Source organism: Sceloporus occidentalis, unplaced genomic scaffold, assembly GCF_023333645.1.
Source record: "Sceloporus occidentalis isolate IW3139 unplaced genomic scaffold, rSceOcc1.0.p SCAF_2, whole genome shotgun sequence".
NCBI classification, from domain to species: Eukaryota; Metazoa; Chordata; class Lepidosauria; order Squamata; family Phrynosomatidae; genus Sceloporus; species Sceloporus occidentalis.
The window spans coordinates 43,503,380-43,530,376 of NW_028316982.1; positions in this window are offsets into that span (position 1 = coordinate 43,503,380).

Sequence of the window (26,997 nt, forward strand, 5' to 3'; positions counted from 1 at the left end):
TTCTCACCATATTTCAACTTCCATACATTTTTTACAGTTACTGCTGATCTGGGAGAACTAGTACAGCATAACATTTGAACAGCTGGACATGGAACAGAGAGAACGAGGATCAAATCTCTTTTTGTTTATGTAATTCACCATGTGTCCTTGGGCCACCAGTAGCAAACCTTGGTAAACCTGCCCTTGCTGCTTCCACTCTACTGCTTGCACTGCTCAGTCTCCGTTCTCTGCTGCTCTCTCTCTCTCTCATCTCACTTTGCGCCCTGGAAATACAACCCGTCCTTTTTTTCTCAAATGCGGGTACTGGCACTGCTCAATCCCTTCCTTCCCATTTCCTCCCTTGTCTCACCCTTGCTTTCATGCACTTTGCAGCTTACACTGCTCACCCTTCCTTCCTTCCTTCCTTCCTTCCTTCCTTCCTTCCTTCCTTCCTTCTCATTGTGACCTAACACCTTGCTTCTTGTATTTGGAAGTTCCCACCACTTACTCTCCCTTCCCTTGCACCTGAAAAGAGAGGTAGACTTCTATTTTACAGAACAATCTCACAGGAGGGTGCCTTTACAGTGTGCACTGTATTTTGGTTACTGCAAGAGCTAGAGGTGTGTGTGTGTGTGTGTGTGTGTGTGTGTGTGTGTGTGTGTGTGTGTTAAATGACACCTTGTAATCTGGGTGTGATGGTAGTCCAAAACCCACTGAAATCTATCCTTATGCCAGGATTTGTGGGCAAGGTTCTTTTGGAGTTAACCTCTGCTGCCAGGGCACAATGCCTGACTCTGTGAAGGGTAGTTCAGCCACCTCCCAAAGAGGGGAAGCAGAGGCTAGAAACACAGGCTGAGGCTGAAGGATGGTGATGAACTGAAATAAAAGGTAGAAGGCAACAATTAGTACTGAGGGCTGTCCATTTTAATGTCTGCCTTGTTTCTTTTTGTTTCCATCTGCTTTCAGTCATTTTTATTATTTTTAGCTTACTTTTCAGACCCACTTTGAACTTGTTTTTAAAAAAGAAAGGTAATACACATAGAGAGAGTGATCATATATTTTAAATTAATAAAATATATTTGAAATTAATAAACTGTGGCCTGAATTTAATCTCTATTCCCAGCTATAGTAGAGGCATATTCTCAGTTGTGAATGGTAAATCAGCATACATGTAAATCTCACTGATTTAAAATGACAATTCCAGTTGGGAATCATAGCTGGATTTAGGTCCATGTGTTCAAAGAGCTAGGTAAGCCCTTCTTTGAAAAAATAAAAACAAAGGTGAGATTAAAAAAAAAAAAGATTCCCAGTACCTATAAATTCAGTCCAAGCATAATAAATAACAGCCAATAAGGTTACTAAGATCTCCATTTTTTTCTCCTGTTGCTTTGTAATATCTTGCCTGATGAAGAAGCCAATGGATCTTCAAAAGCTTGCAACAAGTGTATTGTGCATTTCGGTTGGCCAATAACTGTTTGGCGGATTTTTGTTTGAATTAACCAGTAAGATTATACTTGGTTATATTAGGAAACATGTTTAATATTTTTGTTGATTTGATACCAAAGCCTGTGGCAAGTGCTATCCGATGTGAGGAAAGCCACTCACAAAATTCTGGGTAGGAAAGAACTATGGTGGGCCCTCCACATTTGCTGGGTTTAGGGGCACAGGACCCCTGTGAAAGTGGAAAAACACCAATAAAAACCTTTTTTTTAACTTGAGAGAACATATCTTTAGGAATCTCTAGGTGTTCCAAAACAAGTACTTGCTCACCACAGAATTGACAGGAAGACCTACAAATGCTAGAGAAGTGTTCTCTCTGGGAACCTCTAGTACCTCCAGTGCAACTTAAGGTGAAAGTTGAGTTGTGCTGGAGGACCTAAAGATTCTTAGAGATAATATTAATCAAATATGTGAATTATTAAATTTGCAGAAGTCAAAGCTGCAAATGTGGAGGATAGTTATCTCATCAATCTCCCATATCCAATAGATGATATAATATTAACTTGTCGAATGTAAAGAGGATCAGACTCCTGCACCTTTCAAAGTTATGCAGGAGTGGGTATGTGGAATGTGTACCTTGTCACACATAGGGAGAAAAAACTATAGCTGCTAAGAATCCTTCTTTTTTCATAGTGATGAAAGGTGAAGGAGGCCTGAACCTTTTTGCCTCCAGCCACTCTGTACTAGCAATGGTAGCAAGCAGGGTTCGGGTAGTCATGGGACTAGGGAAAGAACACATGAAAAACAGAAGAGATGTTTAAACTATCATTTATTCATTGAAATCTGGAAATTGTGCCTGTTTTCAATTGTAGGTTTTTTATAACATATCATAGCCTGCAGGCATGTAGACAACTCTAAATCTGAATCTGTGTATCTCAGCCCTAATTAGAAACAAAGAGCCTGATTCATCAGAAAATACTCCCAGCCTCAGCACTCTGGATAGTCACAGAAGCCTTGTAAAATTCTGTTTGCATGGCTTGAAATAAAATGTTTCATAATCACAAGAATCTCTTTTGTTTAACTTTTTTTTAAGTGTGACAGACTATATAAAACTGTTAGCAATAAACCCTTCTAGGCTGGTAACCTGTCTGTCAAGTTTCAAATCCCAGCATGTTAATTGCTACAAAATTATAAACCTGTGAGCTTGGAGGGGTACATGAAAAGGTTTTAAGTGTTCTTTTTATAGCACTGACAGTATCATTGTCAAAAGCCCCTTGGAATTTCCTCTTTCTGGTGATCCTCTTTTAAAACCTATAGGGATAGCAGAGCAAAAGCACACCAGCACAGCAAGAATAATAATAATAAAAGCATATGCTCACCCCCCAGAAACAAAGCAGCAAGTTAAATTTCATTGCAACAATGCTTGGAGGAAAATTCTTTTCTCTGTTTTTTATTGTAACTTTAAACAATTTTGCTTATATTTCTTCAGAACCAAAAATATGCTTCACATTAAGCCACACACAAACCATGATTCATTTCCTTCCCCTATTGCTTACAAGCTGCACTCAAATGCAGATTCTTGGATGAGAACACAAAGGGAAGGGTCTTTCTGTTACAAGAGACCTCCAGAGGACTATAGCAGCTGCCCCTTCTGACACTCTGCAGCCACCTACAGAATGCTCTGAGTACAAACAACTTTGGCTCCTTCCTCCATTCATGTTCTAGTAACACCTTGTAGAAAAGTTTTTCCCCATGAGCCCAGAGGTAGGAATTCTGAGAAGGGTGAATTACCAGTGCCTGACATACATGTGCAGAACTTACCCAGGGCTGATGCCAAAGCTGTTTGGTAAGACTTTATCACACGATGCTTGAAAAGTGAAATTAGAACAGGATAGTAGTGTTTGTGGGAAGTATCTTATTACATGATGCTATATCTGCCCTCTAGTCCAGCTAGAGACCTTTAGTCCATCCATTTCTAGAACACTCTTTCTCAATGATGGGTAAAACCCAACAATGTCTCCCAGTTGCACTGCTTTTCCATTGTTGATGCACATGTTATAAGTTCCTTCTGAAGCAGTTTTGATATGGAGACAGTCACATGGTGTGAATGGGCATGATTATGCTCCTCTCTCTCTCCCCCCTTCCTCCTCCCTGTTCCCAAGCAGGCTGTTTTCTTTCCCTTTCCCCCCATTTTCTTTTCCTTTTTACTTAATGGATTCCTACGACCTTGCTTTAAAAAAATGCAGACTGAAGGACATGCTGGGTGTAGGACAGGAGGCAGGGCTGTGAACACTTGTGTGAGGAAGACAGAGGCCAGGACAGAAGCAGCACCATGGAGATTTGGAAGACCTATGTGCTAACGATTGTTCCCCACCTGGTATATTTGCATTTCCAGACCTAGACTAAACTAGAGGGCAGTTTGTTTTGGGATTCCCCCCCACCCCACAGAATAAATCCCAAACTGTGAAAACATCCAGTTGACTAGGATTCTTCTTATCACATTATCCTCAAACTCACAGAACCCATTTTTTTTAACATTTTAAAAATATTTTCATGTATCATTTCCATTCCCACTCATTTCCAAGTCAACAAACAGGAACTGTGCCTTGTTTATTTTTCCTGTTGGTTGCATTCACAATCCTACACCATTTGGAATTGATTAAATTAGAGGTGAAAAATCATGTGAGTTACCAGTTATTGGATGCAATTCAGTATGGGACTTAGGGTGCATCTACAATGTTGAAATAATGCAGTTTGACACCACTTTAAATGCTGCAGCTCCATCCTAGAAAATCCTGAGATTTGTAGTTTTGCAACCTTCTCTGCCAAAGAGTGCTAATGCTTCACAAACCTATCAGTCCCAGGATTCTTTATGATAGAGCCATTAAAGTGGTGTCAAGCTACATTATTTTTATAGTGTAGATCAGGGGTAAGCAACCTTTTTGAGCTGGGGGCTGGGTTGCTGTCCCTCAGACAACTGGGGGGCCGAAGCCGGGGGTGGAGCTTCCATCCCCGGGGGCGGGGGCGCGTGCCGGGGGTGGAGCCGCATGCCGGAGGCAGAGCTTCCACCCTCCAGGGGCCAGGCCTCCTCCTCTTTGCCGGCCCCTGACGGGGCCCCAGGCCCCGTCAGAGGCCGGGAAAGAGCTGGTGGGGGCTGCCAGTGCTGGAGGCCTCCCCCTCTTTGCCGGCCCCTGACGGGGCCCCAGGCCCCATCAGATGCCAGCAAAAAAGCCGGTGAGGGCCACCAGTGCTGGAGGCCTCCTCTGGCAAAAAAGCCGGCGGGGGCCGCCAGCGCTGGAGGCCTCCCCCTCTTTGCTGGCCCCTGACGGGGCCCCAGGCCCCGTCAGATGCCAGCAAAACAGCCGGTGGGGGCCGCCAGCGCTGGAGGCCTCCCCCTTTTTGCCTCTTGGAGGGCCCCAGCAATGGGCCTCCCAGAGGTTGCGCGAGACTTCGCCTCTAGGCCACCGCCATTTTGTTTGTCAAAATGGTGGTGAAGTCTCGTGCGACCTTGGGGAAGGTCGCGCGAGACTTTGCCGCCATTTTGAGAAATAAAATGGTGGCGCCCAGGAGCGGCGAAAAGCCGCAATCGGCGGCGGTGGCGGCAGCAGGGCCAGGCAGGGGCCAGCCGAAAGGCCTCCACGGGCCGCATCCGGCCCACGGGCCAGAGGTTGCTGACCCCTGGTGTAGATGCACCCTCACGTCACCATAAGAAGACCTACATGTGTAGGACAGCTGTAATGCTACTGTGTATGAGCATCCATTGCACGATGGTAGATTATGGGCACAATGGGCACTGATGGGCCCTGCGGAACTTCACAATGGATATCCAGACCCTGGCTAGGAAGTGCTGAAGCCAGCAGGCAAACCCTATGCACATCAGAAGTGCCTGATACAGATTGGAGTACACTTGATAATGCCTTGAGGCACATCTTCACATGTCATTAACAGTTTTCGTTGTGCCTCTTCAAAGTAGTTAAAGATCCATAAAGTGATGCAGTGTAAACCATGATGAAAAATCTCAGCCAGTTTTGGAATCACCCCTCACCATTGCAGTCCAACAGTATCTGGAGGCCAGCATAATTCCTAACCCTGAATTAAATCAAAAGTTGGTTATGGAGTAACAGAGCAGACCCATTAAAATGAGTAAGATTTAAGCCTCATTGATTCCAGTGTATCTCCTCTCAATATGATTGGACTGGGATTTAACTTAAAGATGGGAGTCCTACAACCTTCTATTTATTGTTGAACTCAAAGCCAGAATAGATAATGGTGAAGAATTTTGGAAGTTGCAGGCCAATGACATTTGGAAAGGTGCATGCAGATGTGGTGCTGGATTCCATAGTAATGAGATGCCAAATCCATTCTGCGTTTGGGAACAAATTTTAAAGGAACTATCCAATGTGTTGAATTCTGTTTCCAAAGCAGGCTTAGCACCCTGGATGGGTCCTTTAAAGTTGTGACTGAAACCTAAGGCAATTTCATAGCCCAGTGTCATGGGAGCAATCCACAGTTTCTGATCGCATGAGTCCATCCCTGATATCAGCCCTTACCCTCACCTAGTAACATTACTTCTTTGGATTTCTGCCCCATTCCACTTTTCCTGTTTGTTTAGGCTGTACTACTATCTTCAGTGTTCAGTCCTTTTCCCTCCTGCCATCTCTGCCCTTATTTACACTTCTCATTTATGCAATTGCTGGGACATCAACAGCTGGAGGCTGACACCTGCTGCAGGAACAGTGCCTGGTTAAAAACAAATCTAACCTTAGCATGTAGATAAAAGAGATTCTTGTTGCTCTGCTGAAGAATTATCCTGCCCTGAGTAGCAGGACTGAAATAATACAATAAGATAGAACACAGTGATATTTTAAGTGCTTTAGGGCACCCTTCCAATCACTTGAAAAGCAAGCACTGAACATTATTCAAAAATAAAAAAAGAATGAAAGAAAAAGTATCTACTCTTGTAATGTAAGTTCATTAGGCATCAGATTGATTTATTGTATTGTTTCTTTTATAAATTATTTTCATTATGTTTTATCACAGTGTATGCCTATTGCCCTAGGGGAATACGCAAGAAAGAGCTGAATGGCATGTGTAATAGACTGCTTTAATTAAAATAGTGCAATGCATATTTCAATGCTATTAACAAAAAAAAAAGCGATTTTGTTTTCTAGATAATTGAATATATTATGGACCAGGTGGTTTTTGCTTAGCTCTTTGAGGTTGATGTTATTCTGTGTTATATTTATAAAGAGGGGGAATGGGGATATGAATGATAAATCAAAGCATATTAAGGGGGAAACAACACATAAAGAAATCATAATAAAAAGATATATATTGCATAATTATACAAAATGGTAGCTTGTTGTTATCAATTACAGAAAGGTTAACAAATGTTCAGTAAAACTGTAACTTGAAGACTGTAACTCCAGAAGTAGTTTTCAAAGAAGTAGCCATGTTAGTCTCTAGCAGCGTAAAAAAGAGGAAGAGAAGAGGAGGGGGGGGAAAGGAATGTCCTTTAAGACTATTTTTAAAAATATTTATGAGTTTTCATGGATATAAACCCACTTCTTTAGATACAGTACAGAGTGATATTAAGGTCTCAGGTAAAAATCATATTTATATATATATAGTTGTGGGAGTGGGACAGAATGTATCCTATTTTATTGTTTCCCACTTCCACATCTATCTGTCTGTCTGTCTGTCTGTCTATCTAATACCTGCAATCTTAATATCACTCTGTACTACATCTGAAGATGTGTCTTTAAAATAAAAACCAGTTACTCTTAAAAGTGTTTCCACAATCCTTTCCCTCCCCCTCACAAGAATAATTGTGAACTAATGAGAATCTTTACAGTTTGGGACTTATTCTGTGCAAACTTTACACATTATTTTGTGCAGGAAACAGATTTTTCTGCAGAGGAAATAACATTTATATGCAGATATATTAATTCCTATGCAGAAAATACTGTTTCTTGCACAGAAAATGTTGTACTTAGCACAAAATGGAGCCCTGGTGGTGCAGTGGTTAAATGCCTGTACTGCAGCCATTCACTCGAAACCACAAGGTTGCGAGTTCAAGACCAGCAAAAGGGCCCAAGCTCGACTCAGGCTTGCATCCTTCCGAGATCGCTAAAATGAGTACCCAGACTGTTGGGGGCAAATTAGCTTACTTGCTAATTAGCTTACTTGCTGTTCACCGCTATGATCTTTGGAATAGCGGTATATAAATAAAACAAATTATTATTATTATTAATTATTATTATTATTAAAATTCACATCAAGTGTTTTGAATAGAAAATAGCATTTTCTGTGCAACAAATAGTATTTCTATGCAGAAATGTTATTTCCTCTGCAGAAAATGTTGTTTCTGTAAAGAAAATGTTGTTTCTGTGTAAAACAACCATCCACAAATTTTGCACAGAAAAAAAAAATCCCACATTGCAAAAATGTTTCAAAAACGGTGTGGATTTTTAACACTTCACCACAGTGAGAAGAATATTCATAAAAAGGTCTGCTCCTTAGTATATAAATGTAACTCCTGGGGCTATAATCTTTCAAATTATGTTTGGGCAAAAGCAAGGGATGGACAATCCCTCCTAGTTTAGTTTAAATGCCTGAAAAGTTACAACAAAGTTTTTCTAATGAGTTGTACTGCTTACTGTGGCTGAGATCAGAGAGGTTTGTATTATCACACAAAGCTTTATATGTCTGGAAACCTTATTATATCAGGTTGAACAACTATTTTACTAAAATGTTACTGACCCAACAGAGTTCAGATTTTGAATATGAACTCATCTTCCAGTTTCCAGCTTTAAATGGCAACTAGTGTACAGAAGACACTTTTTCCAGTGTAGCATGATGCCACTATTACACCATATGAGTGTAGATAGTCTGTGGCAAGTGAGAAAGTGCCTACTGCATTCAAATACATTTGGGAATAGAAAGTATTCACACTCTGCTCTGAAAGGTTTCTGATCCATTATTTTATAATTGAAACTAATGATGTGCCATCAAACTCTGCCAATAGAGGAATGTAGTAGTCTCTCCAGGCATCTACATCTGGAAAGTGAAAAAAGAAAAGAGGCTTTCCATGTAGGTATTATGTAAATTCAGCTCATGTTGACCTGCCTAAGTCTAAATCTGTCTTAGTTATGGGTCTAGTTTGACAATAATGTGCATATATAGTCTCCTTTTACCTTCTTTGTCTGTATTCATCTCTGTGTGAAAATATTTTAAGAGTGGGTAGGTGGGACATAGTACAAACTGCGTGGATATCACAAGTGAAAATGCTTGTTATGGTTCAGTTTTTCCCTCCACATGTTTAATATCAACGTAACTTAAGAGATGTAAAGAGGCTTTGTGAATAGTCATATTAATGCCAAGAGAGATTAATTGCACTGAATTGTGTCTTCACTTGACTAAATATGTGTCCTTAAGGGCTCTGGTCACACGTAAATGATCACATCAATGAACATTCCATATATCAAGGAGTATTTACATCATTTGATCACCATATCCACCCTTACAACATAGTGACATACACTGGAAAGTGTATATAACTACTCTACTGGATGGATGGTTTTGTCTTATATTCAAGGGTTTAGAATCACATTGGGGGGGATACAGACTGGCAGAAAAGGGCGGTGAGATGCCGCCCCTTTCTGCCCTGGATGGAGGCTGCAACAGACAAATGGTGTGGCCTCTGGGAGGCCTAAAAAAGACCCACTCCTGATGGGTTCTTGTGGAGGGGCGCTCACACCCTGTGACATATTGGCCACGTGTGTGTTCCAACAAACTCTCTCTTGTAGGCCACAAACACGCTTCACAGGTGCTTCAAACTTTACTTAACAGAATTCACAGGTTCCCACCACCTAAATAACTCTACAGTCAAAGGCAGTCTCTAGTTTCTTCACTGAGATTCCTCTTTGACCTCTCCCCTCCAAGAGGACCACTTCTCCAGGGTTTCTATTTCTTCCTTGCCCCTCTCACTGAGCCTTGGACTCTGTTCTCTCTGTTCGGTCTTTAACTCCCACCACTCTCCTTGCAGAGTTCCTTCCGCTTTCTGGCCAAGCAGCTTTTCCCTCAGTGATGGCCCAACTCTTAACAACCCAGGCTTCTCTTGCAAAGTCCCTGGGCATTTCTCTCTTCCAGGACTCCTAATTACCTTCTCTGGCCTTGTCCCGACCGCCTCTTCGCATCCAGCTCTTCTGCCTCTTGCTCTCCTCCCTGCGTTTGCCTCTCTCTGACCTTTTATCCCCCTCCCCCAAGTCCACAGCCCTTCCTCCCGGGCCTCCCCTGGGTCCTCTCTTCTCTCCTGTTGCAGTTCTGCCCATTCAACCCTCTCCTTGCCCTTCCCTCCCTGACTACAGTTCTTTTTACACCATGTATGGGGCACCATTGGCATGCTCAGGCATTAGCATGATGTCTGTGTGACACAGCGCTGTTTAGACACTGTGCCATGCAGACATCATCATTGCATGCTCTGTGTGGACGGGGGCATGGCAAGATGGTGCCCGCGCACCGATAGTAGAGCTGGGTGCATGTGGATGCCCAGCCCTACCTAACCCTAATTTTGGCCCCAGGCTGGTACAAAACATCAGTCTGTACCAGGCCATAGGCTCCAGATGTTGTTGAACTGCTATTCCCATCTTGTTTCCCCACTGGCTAGATCTGCTGGGACTTGTAGTCTAGCAACATCTGGAGAGTGACATGAATTCCCACCTGTTTAATCAGTGAATCAGATATTATTCCTAGCTCAACATTTGTTTAATCTGATATATTTTCTTCTTGCCCAACATCCTGGTTTATGCATTTTTCAGAAAATTCTTCTAACAAAGAAATTACAGCTTTAATCGAGTCATTTAACAGGTGAGTCATTGGATCATTGGGTTTCATAGGAAATCCATTAGAGTTCTTGAGTTCTTTGAGCCTTTCAGTTCTCACAGGACTTTAAGAGAAAGATTGATTCCAAGTAGTTCCCATAAAAGAATAGACCACTGAACTATTTTTACATAATTTTCAGTCTTTATTGTTTCCTCTTCTGTAGAATTAATGAGATTTGACTAAGAACCCAATTGCTTTAGATTTGTGATTTAGAAAGCTAAGTATAGTTTTAAAAGTTGGATGTCCTTTTGTAGCAACTGTTAGTAGTTATTTTTTTTTCTCCTTCTCTCGCCTTCTCCCTCTCTTTACAAAAAAGGCAATAGGTTTCTTTTATTCAATATTACTCATTTTTGTAAAATGCTAGTTAGAAATTCTTTTCAAGACAATGGAGACTATGGCGGGTTATAGACCACCCATTTGGGGTGGTCTGGACCCGCCCCTTTCCCTGGAGTATTGGGGCCTCAGTGGTTAGAACGGCAGCCGCTGAGGCCCCGATCTGCCGTTTTTCAGGCTGTGGGGAAGCAGCAAAACACCACTTCCCCGCAGCCTGAAAAGGGGTGTCCCTGGGGTTTCAAGCCCTCTTCCCCAGAATGATGACACATAGGCGCGTTCTGGACGGGCCCTATTGGGCGCCATCATTACGCATGAGGGGCGACGCTTCCTGACACGCCTTGCTCCTCATACGTAACAAGGGCATCAAAATGGCGGCACCCTATACAGATGGGCGCCGCCATTTTGACGTGACGGATGCCTAGCGTCCATATGTCTCGGCGCCCTTGTGATGCCACAAGGGCATCATTGGCGCCTTGCGACGTCATAACAGCGCCGCAAGAAGAACCCGCATTTGCAGGTTCTTTTTGCTGCGCGAGGGAACCGCGCAGTTTGTCTGCTGCGGTTCCCTCGCCCAGCAAACACGGGTGCCAGCAGACCGCCCATTTGGGCGGTCTGTAAAGCGCCATGGGTTCTCTAAATTCTAGAGCTGGTCCTATTTCAGAGCTGTTTAAGGATTGTTTAAGTTTATAAAATGTTGCAAATGGGATAACTTGGGGTTAGTGCTAGCAAAAAAGAAATTCCTAATGGATATGTGTGTGAATTTAAATTAGCATAAGTAGCACAATTGGTTGTTAGAATATAGCCATTCACTTGTAGCAAGAAGGAAAGGAGCAAACTATACCATTCATTCATTCATAGTATGTGAGGAGAGAGCACTTTCTCCTTCTATCTGTGTGGGTTTTAAGACACCACACACACCCATGCATGCACACACACACACACGGATATGTGTGTGTGTATTTCTGTAAAGTGAACATCTGTATTTAATAAAATAGTATTTTAGACAGCTAGATGGGATGTCTTGCTTAATCCTGCTCCATAGCATGATTGAACATATTTAGATTGGTTCGCATTTATCTTTTTGTTTTTAAAAACTAATGCCATCCATCCATCCATGTAGCTTCCACTTCAAGGAAATGGATTGTCTGCTAGACTTGTATGAGTAACTAATTTAACTTAATTTTCTATAAATAGTTCTTTGGCATCATCTGACTTCTGCTATTTTTGGCTGCTAATAAGCTATATACACTAACTCCCTGACAGATAAATCTATTCAGTTGAAATAATTCCCAAATATGATATTGATAGTCTTGCTTTATGCTGCAGTTGTGGCTCAGATCCAAAAACCACATAGATTTTGCAGCCACAGGAGTACAAGTTCCACTGAACTCAATGAGAACATCATTTGATTAACAGACTGGACTAAAACAATAATCATTTAAATAATAAATTTAATTTAGTGGAAACTAGATGAAAAATACTGACTTTATTCTCCTGACAATTAGTTGTGGATGTTTCCCTTTCTCAGTTTTGCTTAAAAGAGCAGCCAGGATTTAAGGACCTATATCCAGCACAGTTGACCAAAATATATGAACTGGCAATAAGACTGAGGACAAAGCCAGTATAATGGTCTGTTGTTTACACAGACATTTGTATGTATTATTATTAAGGTCCTGAGGCCTGTAATGTACAAATGCATCCCGAAGGGTAAAATCTGGAGTTTTATAAAGTTCTGCAGATCTGGCCAAGCCAAGTTGGATAAAAGCCTCAATGGGGTGATTGTTCTCTTTTTTTAACAATAAGAAAATGTGGGCCTACCAAAAGACCCATTTAGCCCACCATTGTGTTGCCAGTAGTGGCCATTGTTACTGGACTTCCTCATTCACATGTGTTTCTGGACCAATATGTTCACAGGTGAAAAATGAAATGGGACCAAACAGAGGAAATGCAATGGAATAGGGCATGCACACTGGAATTTCACTCTCAACCTGTTTACTTTACTCTGGAAATCACTCACTCTTATTTACGGAAAATAACTCAAACACATCTGCTCTGTAAATAATCCAAATACAAAAGTTTTACTTTTGTTATTCAGGGGTCAGTAGAATCACATTTATTATCACAGAATGAGAAGCTCAATCAGTCCTAAAACATATTAAGTAGGATATAGACCTAACCAATGGATAGTAAATATGTACTTGAAGGGAGAGACATTGCTTATTAAAGAAGAGGGGCAGTGTAGCCAGAGAAAGCATCGCTGGGGACTAAAGACTGAGGATGCATCTACACTGTAGAAATAATGCAGTTTGACACCTCTTTAACTGCCATGGCTCCATCCTACAGAATCCTGGGATTTGTAGTTTTATGAGACATCTGCACCCTTTAGCAAAGGAGATTAAAAACGTTGTAAAGGTACAAATCACAGGATTCCATAGGATGGAGCCACAGCACTTAAAATGACATCAGACTGCATTATTTCTAAAGTGTAAATGCACCCCTAGTTGACCAAGGGAGACTCAGTTGTCAGTTGAGTCCTTGGTTTATGAGGCACGGACAGATAGGTAGAAGAGAGTCGAGCAAATGAGGAGCTGGAGATTTGGGGTCAAACTATATAATAATGTTTCTCTAAAATGCTTTCTTAAGTGGCAAAAAGTAAGTATCTTGCTTTTAGTATGCTTTGTTTTGTGACTGATCCTTGGAAAGTCAAACAGCCTTATTTTGCAAGCCTGAGGCGGTATCCAGACCACCACAAAGTGCCGGCCTGGATACGTACTAGAGTTGCCTCGGGGAGTCCTTTTCAATTGCCCCGCAACCCTAGGACATACTCTGTACGTCAAATTGGCGGTGTCCTGTCTACATGGGTGCTGCCATTTTGACGTGACGGACACGCTGCATCCAAATGACGCAGCACGGGCATCGCATCATGGTGCCACTGTGGGGCGCTTGTGGCGCCCTTTCAGCGGCGCTGAAAGGAGCTCCATTTCAGAGCTCCTTCCGCTGTGCATATCACTGGCATGGCCTTTAAACAGCCGTGCCACCGATACAGAGAGAAAGGGGCTGAGCAGCCCCTTTCTCCCTTTCCCCGCTGCTGTCGGGGTGTCCTTGGGGCACGAAGCCCCAAAGACAACACTTTCCAGGCTGCGGGGAAGCGGTGCTTTGCTGCTTCCCCAAGGCCTGGAAAAGTGGCGAATCGGGGCCTCTGGGGCTGCTGCTGTGGCAGCTCAGGCCCCAATCCGTTGGGGAAAGGGGCGGGTGCAGGCCGCCTCAAAGGGGCGGTCTGTATCCTGCCTGAGACATGCATATCTGGATAAACCCCATTATGGGAAGTGAAATAGGTTGATTGTAAAGGAGACCCACTACCCTTAACATTTACTTTGATACTAAAAAGCAGGTGGTGATTAAGAATCAGGGTGGGACACATGCTACATTTCCATGTTTTGTTTTAATGACAAACTTAATTCTAAAGTGGGATTTTTAGCTTCAAAAGAATCTGAAATGCAAATAAATAAAAGGTGTTGGGGGAAAAAAGCTTGTACTTTTTCCAAAGAAGCCAAAATGGTTTGGATGATACTCTGATAGTGGTTATGGGGAGGTGAAATTGAGGTTTTTACAGTATTTGTTCTGACTTTTATGCAGACTTTTATGTGGTATTCCGTCTGAAGCTAATATTTAAGAGCCTGGATCTTTAAATAATTTGTTTAAATAGAGATTTGGAAAGGGAGCTTCTTAAAGAGTATAAGTGTGCCAATATAGAATAAAATAGATGGTGAGGAGGGGGAGATCAAAAGTAAGATATTTTCAGGAGCCATTTCCATGGTATCCTAGAAATTTCTTCCTTGTCTACCAAAAATGTCAAGGAAAAGAAATACTTCTCTGAGCTCAGAGGACAACATCTCACACCAAACAGATTTAGAATTGTTTGTGTTTATGGGCAACCTTTCTCTAGAACAAACAATGACTTCACCAGAGGCTGAAGTTTCTTCTATTCCATGGGGCCATTCACACTGTTAGGAAGGATCGAATTAGGGGAATTTAATTAGCTCAAATTTACGAGAGGCGTGTCCTAACAATGCACGCAGCGGATCGTGTCCCTATGTGTATACCAGAGGTCATCTAATCCAACCCCAAGAAACAGAGCCTCCAATGCCAAAGGAGGTGCAATTAAAATATAAACATTTATTAAAGCCACACAACAAAAGGGATCATACACGCACACACACATTCAATGCTAAAGCAAGAGAGGGGGGAGAGCTTGGGGGTAGAGGAGAAAGGATAGAGGCACCGCTGGAATATTTACTTTAGGAGTCTTCTCCAAGCGACGGATGTGAAATGGTGGATGGTGAAACCCGGCCGTGGAGAACGGGGAAAGCAAGCGACGACCGTGGTGGCTAGGAGCTGAGTTCCGGCAGGCCAAGCTAACTTAGGCCCAATACAGACAGGCCAAAATAAAGCTGCTTCGGGTCTCTTTGGAGGTATGCTGTTTAAATGATGCATGGGTCCTAAGAGTCCGGAAGTCGCGCCAAAGCCACACTCCAATCCTAAGCTCTGGAGCGCAGCTTTGGCGCAGCTTCCGGACTCTTAGGACCCATGCCTCACCAATGAGGGCAGAAATCCCGGTCCTATTTATACTGCGAAATGTATCCTCAGGCTATGGCTGCCTGGTGAACAAATGTCTTGATGGCTATCTTTTGTCTAAGCTGAAACTTACACAATGGATACACAAAGAGGAGGTCTGGCACTTTTCAGGGGAGGGCAAATATCTAAATGGTAGAGTTGTTAATACAATCACTTGCTCATTAAGAGAGAGGCTACTTCTTTGCCCTCTTCTCTTTGGGCTGCCTGCGAAACTTGTAGGGCAACTCCCAGAACTGGTTTCTTAAGGTTTAAATCTACCTTTTTCTATGACCAAGTCCAGCAAGGCAGGTTGGCTACGTGGTCAGCTCGCTTTTAGGGTAATGGCGGCTTGCGACGGGGTCAGTCAGGGGTCATGGTTTTTGATCGTTTGGCACCCAAAATTTATATAAAACCAAACTCGATAACAACACTACACTATAAACTAGTTTGCAAACCAGTTTAAAAGGGGGTCATTCACACTTGTGCCAGTTTTTCTCAACCCGAATTTAAAAAGGCCCAGCGTAAATCCCCCTTAACTTGGTTTTTCAAGAACAAGTTTTCCCCCATTTCTTTTCCAAAACACTGGGTTTTATTGGGGTGCATCCATTGAGTAGCTTTTTTTAAAAATATATATTATACATCTTATATGATTTCAGCACTGCACTGCACATCAACGTCAGAACCAAACTAAAAAGGGAGCAAATGTTTAAAATTGGTTAGGCACACTGTGGAAATATATTATCCAGAACTTTAGAAAATGGATTCAATTTAAATTAAATGACGGAAAATGGATCCATCAAAATATGTTTGTTCAGATGTTTCTAAGTCATGAAATTCTAGGGCTTTATAGAGAAGAGTTAAAGAAGAGAAAGAAATTGAAGTGTGTGTGTATGTGGGTGATAACAAATCTTTGGAACAACACAATCAAAATTTGCTCAATAAAATATGATTAACCAAAAGCAAACTTATGTTCTTCTTGTTGTGTACCTACAGGGAATTTTTGACTTATAGTGCCCCTAAGGTAAACCTATCACTGGGTTTTTTTGGGAAAGTTCTGCAGACGGGATTTGCTATTGACATACTGTGAGGCTGAGAGACTGTGACTTGCTCAAGGCTACCCTGGGGTCTACTTTATTTGAACCTGGTCTCAATGTCATAAGCTGCATCCACACTGGTGTAGTGGTTTTAGAATTGAACTATGGAGGCATCCTAACTGCAGAAATAATTCAGTTTAACAACACTTCAACTGCCATGGCTCAATGCTATTGAATTCTGGGGACTGCAGTTTGTTGTGGCCACATACAGTATAAACCATACATTCTTCATTCTTGCAGGCAATGAATAACATTTTTTTTATCCTCACTTTGAGAAAGTCAAATCAGTTTAATTTATTGTGTGAAAAAAGTGGACTTGGATTTCTACACAGAAAAATAAACAAACAGGTTTCCTGAACAGATAATAGTATTTTCTCCACAGAAGAGTTTTGTGTCAACTTAATGATTAACAAGGTTTATTTTACAGAAGCGTTTGAGGCTGCATTTGATGCAGTGGCCTGGAATTACAAAAGTGTGTGCCAAATAAAACCTGCCAGTCTTTAAGGTCATAGAATCATAGAATAATAGAGTTGTAAGAGACCGCAAGGGCCATCCAGTCCAACCCCCTGCCATACAGGAAATCCAAATCAAAGCATCTCCAACAGATGGCCATCTAGCCTCTGTTTAAAGACCTCTAAGGAAGGAGACTCTACTACACTCTGAGGGAGTTCCACTGTCAGACAACCCTTACTGTCAGGAAGTTCCTCCTAATGTTGAGGTGGAATCTCTTTTGCTGTAGCTTGCATCCATTGTTCCGGGTACTCTTTGTTGTTTTTTTGTTGCAACAGCCAAAGGCATATGGGGTATTTGAAATAAAATGGCATTTTCTGCACAGAAAACAAATTCCTGTCCAGGAAACATTTGCAAGGTTTCTGTACAGAAAACAAGCATTTTTGTTATTGAAATATCATTTTCTGGGTAGAAAATTTCTTTTCTCTGCAGAAAATTCAATTTTCTTTTTGTTTTTGACTAGAATAAGGACCTTATCACATGTGGTCCAAACATCATGGAAACGGCGCAGAAACGTTGCGGATGTGCCAGGGATGTGATCATCCGTGGCCCTTCTAAAGTGTAATTGAGGCTTCCTGCAATGTTCCTGTCATGGAATCGTTCATGGGAAAGCCAGGAGAAGCCATATGATGGGAATATAGTGGGAAGCCTCAATTACACTTTAGAAGCGCCATGGATGATCATATCCTCGGCCCTTCCGCAAAGTTTCTGCAATGTTTCTGCAACATTTCCATGGCGTTTGTATGATGTTTCATCCTGCGTGTGATAAGGTCCTTAGTCCTTGATGATTCTTACCCCTCTAAGAGTGTCCTCATCAGTGTTTTCCTCTTTTATATTGAGCCCATAAATCCTGTTATAACGTCTCCTCTCCTAAATTTTTGCAGACACAAGGCTGGAGAATTGATGTTATTATTCAGGAGTCAGGGAAACCTTTCTAAAGTAATGCATACACATTCTTTTAAAAGCCATTTCCATTATGCAATTACTTACTGCCTTGTTGCCTTCTGATATCTCGTAAATAGCTTTCCATCAAGCCCCAATGAATCTCTTGTAAAAAGGAGAAAAGAAACAGAGACCTTTAGGTAAGGTACAGTTTATTTCCCCATTGTTTAAAATGTAATTGCCTGTTAAGTGACTCACACTCTTCCAGGGTTGCCTCCTATGACTACAGGACTGCTTATATTGTATGGAGTTGCTTACAACTCTAATGTAAATGGTGTGAAACAATTTTCAAATGTGTTACTTGCTGAGTACCTTGTCTTACTTGCTAATAATTAGAGCATGTGTAAAAACAGAAAACAGCTTAAAGCAGGCCCAGGTGAATGGCATTTTATTTTATGTTTCCAAATTGTTCTCCATAGTACATAGAAATTGGTATGCTGTCTAGGAGCAAGTTGAATATGAAGATAGGCTTTTTGTCAAACTTTGATCCCAATGAAGAAACATCCTGTCTTACCTTAAGGGAGGATGGAGAACCTGTGGGGCTGTAAAGTCTAGTGAACTGTGTGTACCTATTTACCTTTAAGTCACTTGTTGACTTATGTCAACCCCATGAATGTCATTCCTCTGAAATATAGCCAACAGTGCCTGGTGTTCCTTGGCAGTCTCCCATTCAAGTGCTAATCATGCTTCCTGCCTAGCTTCCATAATCAGATGGGATCTGATGCCTTAAAGGTATATAAACCTGTGCTACCTTCGCTATCCATGAGCAAGTAAGATCTGATTGGATTTGGATCTTGAGATCCGCCAGTTTTGCATTCCTGCTTTATTGGCATACTACCATAACTTTTGCTCAAGAAAACTTGCTAGCCAGTGAGTATTTTCTGAAATTGTTCTTGGACTTATTTCTAGTAATAAGATCCTACAAGGAGGATCCTGACAAATAGGAATATAAAGGCCTGTTACAGACTGCCAAAATAAAGCTGCTTCGGGTCTCTTTGGAGGTATGCTATTTAAATGATGCATGGGTCCTAAGAGTCCGGAGGTTGCGCCAAAGCCACACTCCATTCCTAAGCACTGGAGTGCAGCTTTGGTGCAGCTTCCAGATTCTTAGGATGCACGCATCATTTAAACAGCATACCTCCAAAGAGACCCGAAGCAGCTTTATTTTGGCAGTCTGTAACAGGCCAAAGTTAAGTAATCCTTGCCCCCATCATGATCATTTTAGGACAGAGATGGCTGCTGTGACAGATCTAGGAGTCAATTTTCCATCACAGAGGCACAGCTTGCCAAATATACCCAGAAAACAAAAACAAGAAAACCCACTTCTAGTACCCCCCTCTCTCACACACACTTACACACTTTGCCTTCTCTTGCCTTGCTTTGTGTTTGTCTAGTGTTGCTGTTTTAGTTCACTTGGTTCTTTCTGCCCTGGTTGTTCCACTTGCTTTGGTGCACTGTATTTTTTATTGCTTTGGGTCGGCCCCCCCCCCCTTGCTTCTCCTTTAGTGCTTTTGTATAGGGAACAGGTAGCAGGAATGGGCCCTGTGTAGGCTTGACTGGAAGTTGGAGTACCATGGTAGTGAATGTTGGAAGGGTCAGGGGGCTGCTCTGGAGTGGGGGAAAGGTGGATATTTCATTCTACTTTAATTTTATGTTGCTTCTGTTGGCCATTCTAAGTGCAGCCATTTTATTTCTTTAAGGAGGGCATTCCCCCCACCAAGTTCGTGGACTTTACAGGAGAGAGCAAAAAACCTGGGTCACCTGCAAGAGGAGGCAATGGACCCATCTCCACAGGCAGGAAATTGTTTTCTTTTACAAAATCTACAGAATTTACAGTAAAGAGCAGTTGTGTTTTCTTCATACTTTCCAAACTGAATGCCTGGCTGTTTATGCAATAGCTAACATGAGAAAAAGTGGCATACATTTGTTTCCAGAATACCTTTTTGAATTCAAAACATGTAAGCAGAGAAAAGTAATTGGGAACATATTCTTCACAGACTTAAAGTACCGCATTTGGCATGGGTAACTGAGCTGCCTTCAGTTTTCTCATTTGTCTCAATTCCCTGTTATTTCTTAAGTCATCTTTGCCCATTGCTAGCTATTTCTCTGGCATTTTTACCTTGTTTCCTTTCCCTTTCCTTTCCTTTTTACAAGAAAGACTATCCCTCTCAGAGGCACAAACTATGTACAATGTGAGCTAATTAGAAGTTTGGGACCACTTTTTTGTGGGGCTAATAAATTGTATGATTCCTCTGATGTGTTGTGCAGGCATCCTTTTCAATTGCTCATTAAGAATTATATTGTTTTACTGAAAAACCTCATGCCTGGATGGCATCTTTGTGTGTGTGTGAAACTTAAATATTTCCCGGAAAGCATGAGACAATAACTGGATTCCTACATTTCTTTAAACACACAGGATATTTACATCTTGTCCCTCTAATTATAATAATTTATCTATCCTAAAGTTATGTCTATTCATATTGTGCAAATAGTATTTTCCTCCACTGTTGATGGCTAAGTTACAACCACTTTTTCATTATGGGTAATTTTATATCACAAGAAACAAAATTTAAAAAGCAGCAAAAATTCTAATAAAAACAACAAATTAGGATGAGGATTTGGGCATTTTTACACAACTATGACTGATCACTTTGGCAAATTTAATTTTTTTTAAAAAAGCAACACATTTTTCTCTTTAAAAAAGATTTTTCCCTTTTTTAAAAAAAGAAAAAAAAGAAAATCTGAATTTACTTTATGAAGTAAAAGCAATATATATGAACTAGGGAAAATTAGACCTCTTCTACAGAAAAAGAAGGAACGGCAATTACAGTACAGAGGGTGTCATCCTCTAAATTGAAATAACGGGGTGCCTAAGTGCCAGCTCTATAATTCTAGAGATTCTTCCTCTTCTCTAATGCTCTTGCATCCAGTAGTGATGCTGTCATTGTCATCATTATCATCATCATTAACAATGTCATAATCACATACTCTCCGACTGTCCTGATTTGGCAGATACAGTCCCAACCAATCCTTTGTCATATCACTTTTTCAGCTGCTTTTAAAATGTCTTGGTTTCTCTCTCATCTTTCCATTTTACCCCAGTGTACCCCACTGAATTGGCAAACATAGTGTAGGTCGAGCACAGAGTTCTGGAACACAATGGAGAACCAAGTGGGTCAGATCTCCAACAACTCCTGGAGGGCAGGGCTGGGAATTTATAGATCAATAGCTCAACGTAACTGGTGCTTAATTAATTGTTGCTGCTTATAAAACCTACTCAAGCCCTCTCTTTGTTGTCTCTGCTTAATGAAGGTATGTAGGAATAAATGGTCTTCTGTATCTGAATGGGCAAGACTCTCTGCCAGATTTGCTACTGCACTCTGGTTTGCCTCTGAGACTGGTTGCTCTGGAACATTCTCCTGCTCTGGTTTAGTAGCAGGTACACTGTTTCAGCATCTTAGTCAGAGTCCATACCCATGTTCTGGAAGTGGGGCATGACATAAGACTTCTTTTCCAACATTGACAATCGTTATTGCTTTGCTCTGAACACATGTCAATGTGAACAGCTAATGTGGGGGGCTATGATGTAGCTCTGGATCAGCGCAGGAAACAAAGAGTTAAAACCTCGTTCCCTAGGCAGGGTTTTAATCTGGAGCCTACCCTTTTTCTGTTTATTCTTTAAAAAACATTAGCCCAAGCATATGTAGCTTGGCCCTTCATTTTCAAATGTGAATCTTTCCCATGTAACAGTTTTTACACACTGTTAAATAACTGAATTAATTTTAAAAGATCTCAAAAATATAAATTTGTATTTACAGGAAATGTGGATTTGTTTTTCTCCCCTTATTATTAACAAACTGGCAATCAATGAAATCAAATGTGCTAGTTGAAAATTATGACTATATCAGGCTGGAATACTTAATTATGAGAATAATTGCATCCTGTCATTAGGATAACTGTAACTGGAAGTCTGAGCCATCCCTTTCTAATTTGGTACACTTTTTAAAACAGTGTCTTTTATAGATTTATGTGGGTTTTTCGGGCTATGCGGCCATGTTCTAGGAGAGTTTCTTCCTCACATTTCGGCAGCATCTGTGGCTGAAATAAGTGGCTGTATTTAATGTTTCAAAATATTAATTTGATTAGTTATTGTAAGATATTTTTAAAATAATAAAATAAGATATGTAGACTTTTTAAAAATATTCATTGCAGTGCAGATTTTTTTTTAAAAAAGGGAGAATGTTAATAAGTACATAAAATAATCCAGTAGTAACTGGACACACACACACACACACACACACACACACACACACACACACAATATTTGGAAAGTTAGGTTCTACTATGATTTATTAGTTTTTATTGGGACCGAACAGACAGGCCAAAATAAAGCTGCTTCAGGTCACTTTGGAGGTATGCTATTTAAATGCTGTATACATCCTAAGATGCCGGAACCCATGCAAAAGCCATGCTCCAGTTCTAAGGACTGGAGCACAACTTTGGCACAGCTTCTGGCCTCATCAGATGCATGTGTCATTTAAACAGCATACCTCCAAAGTGACCTGAAGCAGCTTTATTTTGGCCTGTCTGTTCGGGCCCATTGTGTCCAGTAAAATGCTTATTGCTTTTGTTCAAAATACAGAACAGAGAATTTCCTTAGCTAATATGTCTTCTTTTATTCATAATTAACTGGCTAACATGACAAAAAATCATATACTGTATCAATGGAGTTTTTCTTAGCTTTTAATCCAATTGTGTTATTTATTTATTTATTTATTTTTGTTACATGCCATCAAATCAGCTTCATCCAATGCCAGCCCTATGAAACACGGACCTCCAAGAGACCCTAGTATTGAGAGTCTTGCTCAGGTTTGACAAATGTAGGGCTGCAGTCCCTGGCCTTATTCACACCAGCGTTTTTGTGGTGAGTAGATCTGGGGAGATTTGATGGTGCAATACCAAATCAAAGTTCCCACTATGTTTACCCTGATCTAATATAGTCAGTGCCATTTAACCGTGTTGAAGTTCATATAGCCATTTGTATCAATTTAAAATGGAGCCACCATTTTGTTCATTCTTCGTTTTTGTTTTTTTAAAACTGTGAATCCAAAGATGTGCATCAACATCACACTGTTTGGCCAACACCCCCCCCCCCCCCCGGTCAGCCTTGAAGGATGGAAATGGCAAGCTCTTCAGAACATCCTTTAGCAAGAAACTCTGGGATAGGTTAGCCTTGGGGGGAGTCACACTCTCTCAGTCGTATAATAATATGATAATATAATCTCTCAGAGATTTAATATGTGCAAGAGCTTTAGTTTTCACCAACTTGGAAGCAGAGTCTGTTGTGGTTTTACTTCTTTGGAAAGAGGAAAAAACAACCCCTAACCCACACTCCCAGTGACAGAGTTTTAAAAAAAACACAACTCAAGCAAATCATGTACACCTTTGTCATACTGATCATGCAAGTACTTAAATGTGCTGTCTACTGTGGCCATACAATAACAAATATGTACATTTGATATTGTAAATTTCTGACAATGTTTTTATTGTAAATTGTATGTTGTTGGATTGCAAAATCCACCATTGTAACCCGCCTTGATCTCTGGAAAGGCAGGCTAGAAATAAAGCTTTTATTATTATTATTTATTATAAGCTGCCATTTTTTTTTTAAAAAAAAATACACCGTCTAATGATGCTCCCAGGAGACCCCCCCCCCCCCGGCTTTGCTGAACTCTGGGAATCAGACACTGGTGCAGATAAGTGGATGGAATCACTGTCAGAAGAGAAAAAAAGGAGGGCTGTACTTTAAAGAGACTACTTTCCAAAGTGCAGGAAATTTGAATCCACTGTATTTCTGGAGCTATTTTTTTTACTCCTGCAACTGAGTGCCTAGAGGGAAAAACAATGGCACTTGCTGGCAGAAAGAGAGAGCGCATTGGAAAGACATGCAGCAACTGTCATGGGAGGATTGGTGTATGAAACTCCTTGATTACATGGAAATGGACAAACTTACCTGTTTTATGAAAAATCTGGATTGGAATAAAACTAAAAAAGTTTGGAATCCCCTTATGTCGTACATGAAGAAGGAAAATTTATCCTCTAATTTTGTTTGGTAAAATGAAAATGATAGAATGATATACTTACCGCAATTATACAATTAAAACACGGAGGCAAAAGTTTGGTTAAAAAAAATGTTTATTTTAAAACATTAATATAATAAGCTTGTATGAACCGCTTATACTTATGGGTTATAAATGTATTAGGTAATCTAGTTTGACACAAACATGTCCACTCTCCTCTAGGAAATCAAGACTTTCTTTACTGTATCGATGGAAAAGCTAGTATATATTTGGTTGCTATACATCTATGTATATTTTTGTATGTTTTTGTAGTCTATGTTGTTTATGTGTCATGTGTTATGTGTACATTTTAGAAAACTTTCAATAAAGATTATTAAAAAAGAGAAAAAAAAAAGAAAAAAAGAGAGAGCGCAAAGGGGCAGGCATGATCTGCCCCAGCACATGAACTCCTCCCTTCCTGTGCTCTGAATTGAATCGACAGCAAGTTCCCAATGGCAGCTAGTAAAAAAACCAAAACAGTTCTTTGGAAAAGACATGGGGAAATTCCCATTTCTGAAAGAACCAGGTTAAGAGGGATTTGCTCTGCCCCCTCCCCCCCCCCTTGATTTCAGCTTGGGGAAAAACTGGCACAAGTGTGAATGACCCCTCATTTAAACCATTTTGTAAACTGTTTTAAAACGTAGTATGAACAACCCCTCTATTTATTATGGTAAAATCCAATTGGTTCCTTGTAGTGAAAGTAGAAGCCCATAAATGGATTCTCCTACCCCTAATAACCCTAACCACCTTCAATATTTGTCCACAGGATGAGAAAACTCCCCAGAGAAAATTTCTGAGTGACATGAATGGCAAAAATAATTATTTGTAGGGGGTGTTTTTGTCGATTATAGTCTTAATGTGAGGTATTATGTCAGGGGTCCTCAAACTTTTTCAGACCACCATCGCTTTTCATCTTTGGCAACAACTCTAATGCCAACACTTCTTCTCCTTCTTCTTCTTCTTCTTCTTCTTATTATTATTATTATTATTTTGTCCTGCAGCCATCTAGCCAGTGGAATCTATCTCATCCACACACAGCTTGCCTCCACCAAGGTGGTGGCGGCAAGCTGTGTATGGCTGTGGTAGATGCCACCGGCTAGGTGGCTGCGGCACAAAGAAATACCTCAACCTTTCAGGCAGTACAAAGAAGAAATAGCTCAGCCTGACATGGTAGTGGTTGGCATGGTCAGGATGCACAGGGAAGCCATTGAAATCTGCAAGCACTTGGACAATTTCAAGAGGAAAGAGGAATCCCTTAAAGTAAACAAGGTTTGGCTACCAGTCCTGAAAGATAGCAAGATAAAGACAAATGCAAATGAGAAATCTCCCAGGGTCAGGGGTTTCCCAGCAAACAATGAGCACTAATCAAGCAGACATTAGTCCTCTTGTGCAGACCCTCACACCCTGAGGACTGCCATTAGCAACCAACAATATATATGCAAATCACTCCTGCCTTTCCAGATCACACAATATATATAGCCAAGTCCTTTCCAGGCAAACATTCTCTGAAGATGCCAGCCACAGATGCTGGTGAAACGTCAGAAAGAAACTCTGCTAGAACATGGCCACATCGCCCGAAAAACCCACAATAAACTATGGATGCTGGCCATGAAAGCCTAGTTCTTCCTTTATCTATTGTAGGAAGAAATTAAATGTACACATTTCCCTCAGAGTTGCTTCTTCATTACAGTTGTGAAAATTGTCTTGTAATCATTTCATTGTTTCTCCAAACAACATTCTTATCCCTTTGGTTGTATTAGGTTGGAAAAATTCATGCATATTTAATGTATACATTTTGTACACATTTTCCTCTTCAACTCAAATACAATTACATACATACCCATATTGCAGGCAAATTGTGGTCATTCACATTTTTAAGTTATGTATAAATTTTTTGGTTCATTATTTCTTTGGAATACTCTTTAAATATCACAAATTAGTAGATTTTAGGGTCTGGCTGTCTTTGCCTTGCACAGAGTCTAGAGAAGTTTAATATTAATACATTCACTGAAAATTTCAAGTGCGACACAATTTTCTCCCACTCTATCCTCGATTGCAATGAGCAAGAGATCTTGTAAATGTAAGAAATGTGTTTGCACTTTAGAGCATAGGCAGAATTATGGAAAAGGGCACTGTCTTCTGTAACTGAAATATCAAATTATAGATAAATGGTCATATATGTATCAAAATGTATAAATTTCAGTGTATTTGTCTGCACATTTACAGACTTCTCATGTCAAAAGAATGACCTTTTTATGGTCTAAGGAAAAACAACTTTTAAATAAACTAAATTCCACTGCCTCTTACTGATTATAGTTCCATTTTATTCAATTTTAGAATATTGAAGTTTATAACCTATGACGTTCCCATGGTACAGAGAAGATGTTTTAGCTTTGGAGCAAACACACATCATTTTTTCATTTTCTTAATCTGATGGTATAGGTGGTCAATTCCAATTGTTGAACTGGGCACTAGGGGGAAGGGAATTTGCTGTTTAGCTGAATGCCAAGTTAAATAGACAGGGGATAAGTAAATTGAAAAATTGAATTTAATATGGTAAGTATTATCCAGCAGTTTATATAATCTCAATGTTCCCAAGAGTTACAGGCTATAACTGCATTGTGTTTTTTTTCTTAAATAGATTGGTATGAAGCAGAAAAGATTAAAGGGCAGGTAGTAATATTAAGCTTCAGTTTGGGGAAACAAATGTGAAGATGATGAAAAACATTGCAAGATAACATAGTAATTCAGATTGCCTGGAAAAGGAAAACCTCTAGATCATAATTCCCAAAGGGAAGGAAACAAACACACAGAAAAAAAGATTGAGGCATACTAGAGACCAAAGTCCCAAATTTTTATGAGAGGTTACAAATACCACATGGTACTTTTTAATATGAGAACTGAGGAGATACCTTAGGTTAAAACAACCCATTATTTTAAAACCACAGTTGTCATCTCTTTTGTTCTTTTTACTCTGAAGCAAGTGCAGAGGAACCCATCTTCTAAAAAAACAACAACAAAACAGCAACAACACATAAATAGCTGCTCAGTAATTGCAATGTTATACGTCTGCCATAATACCA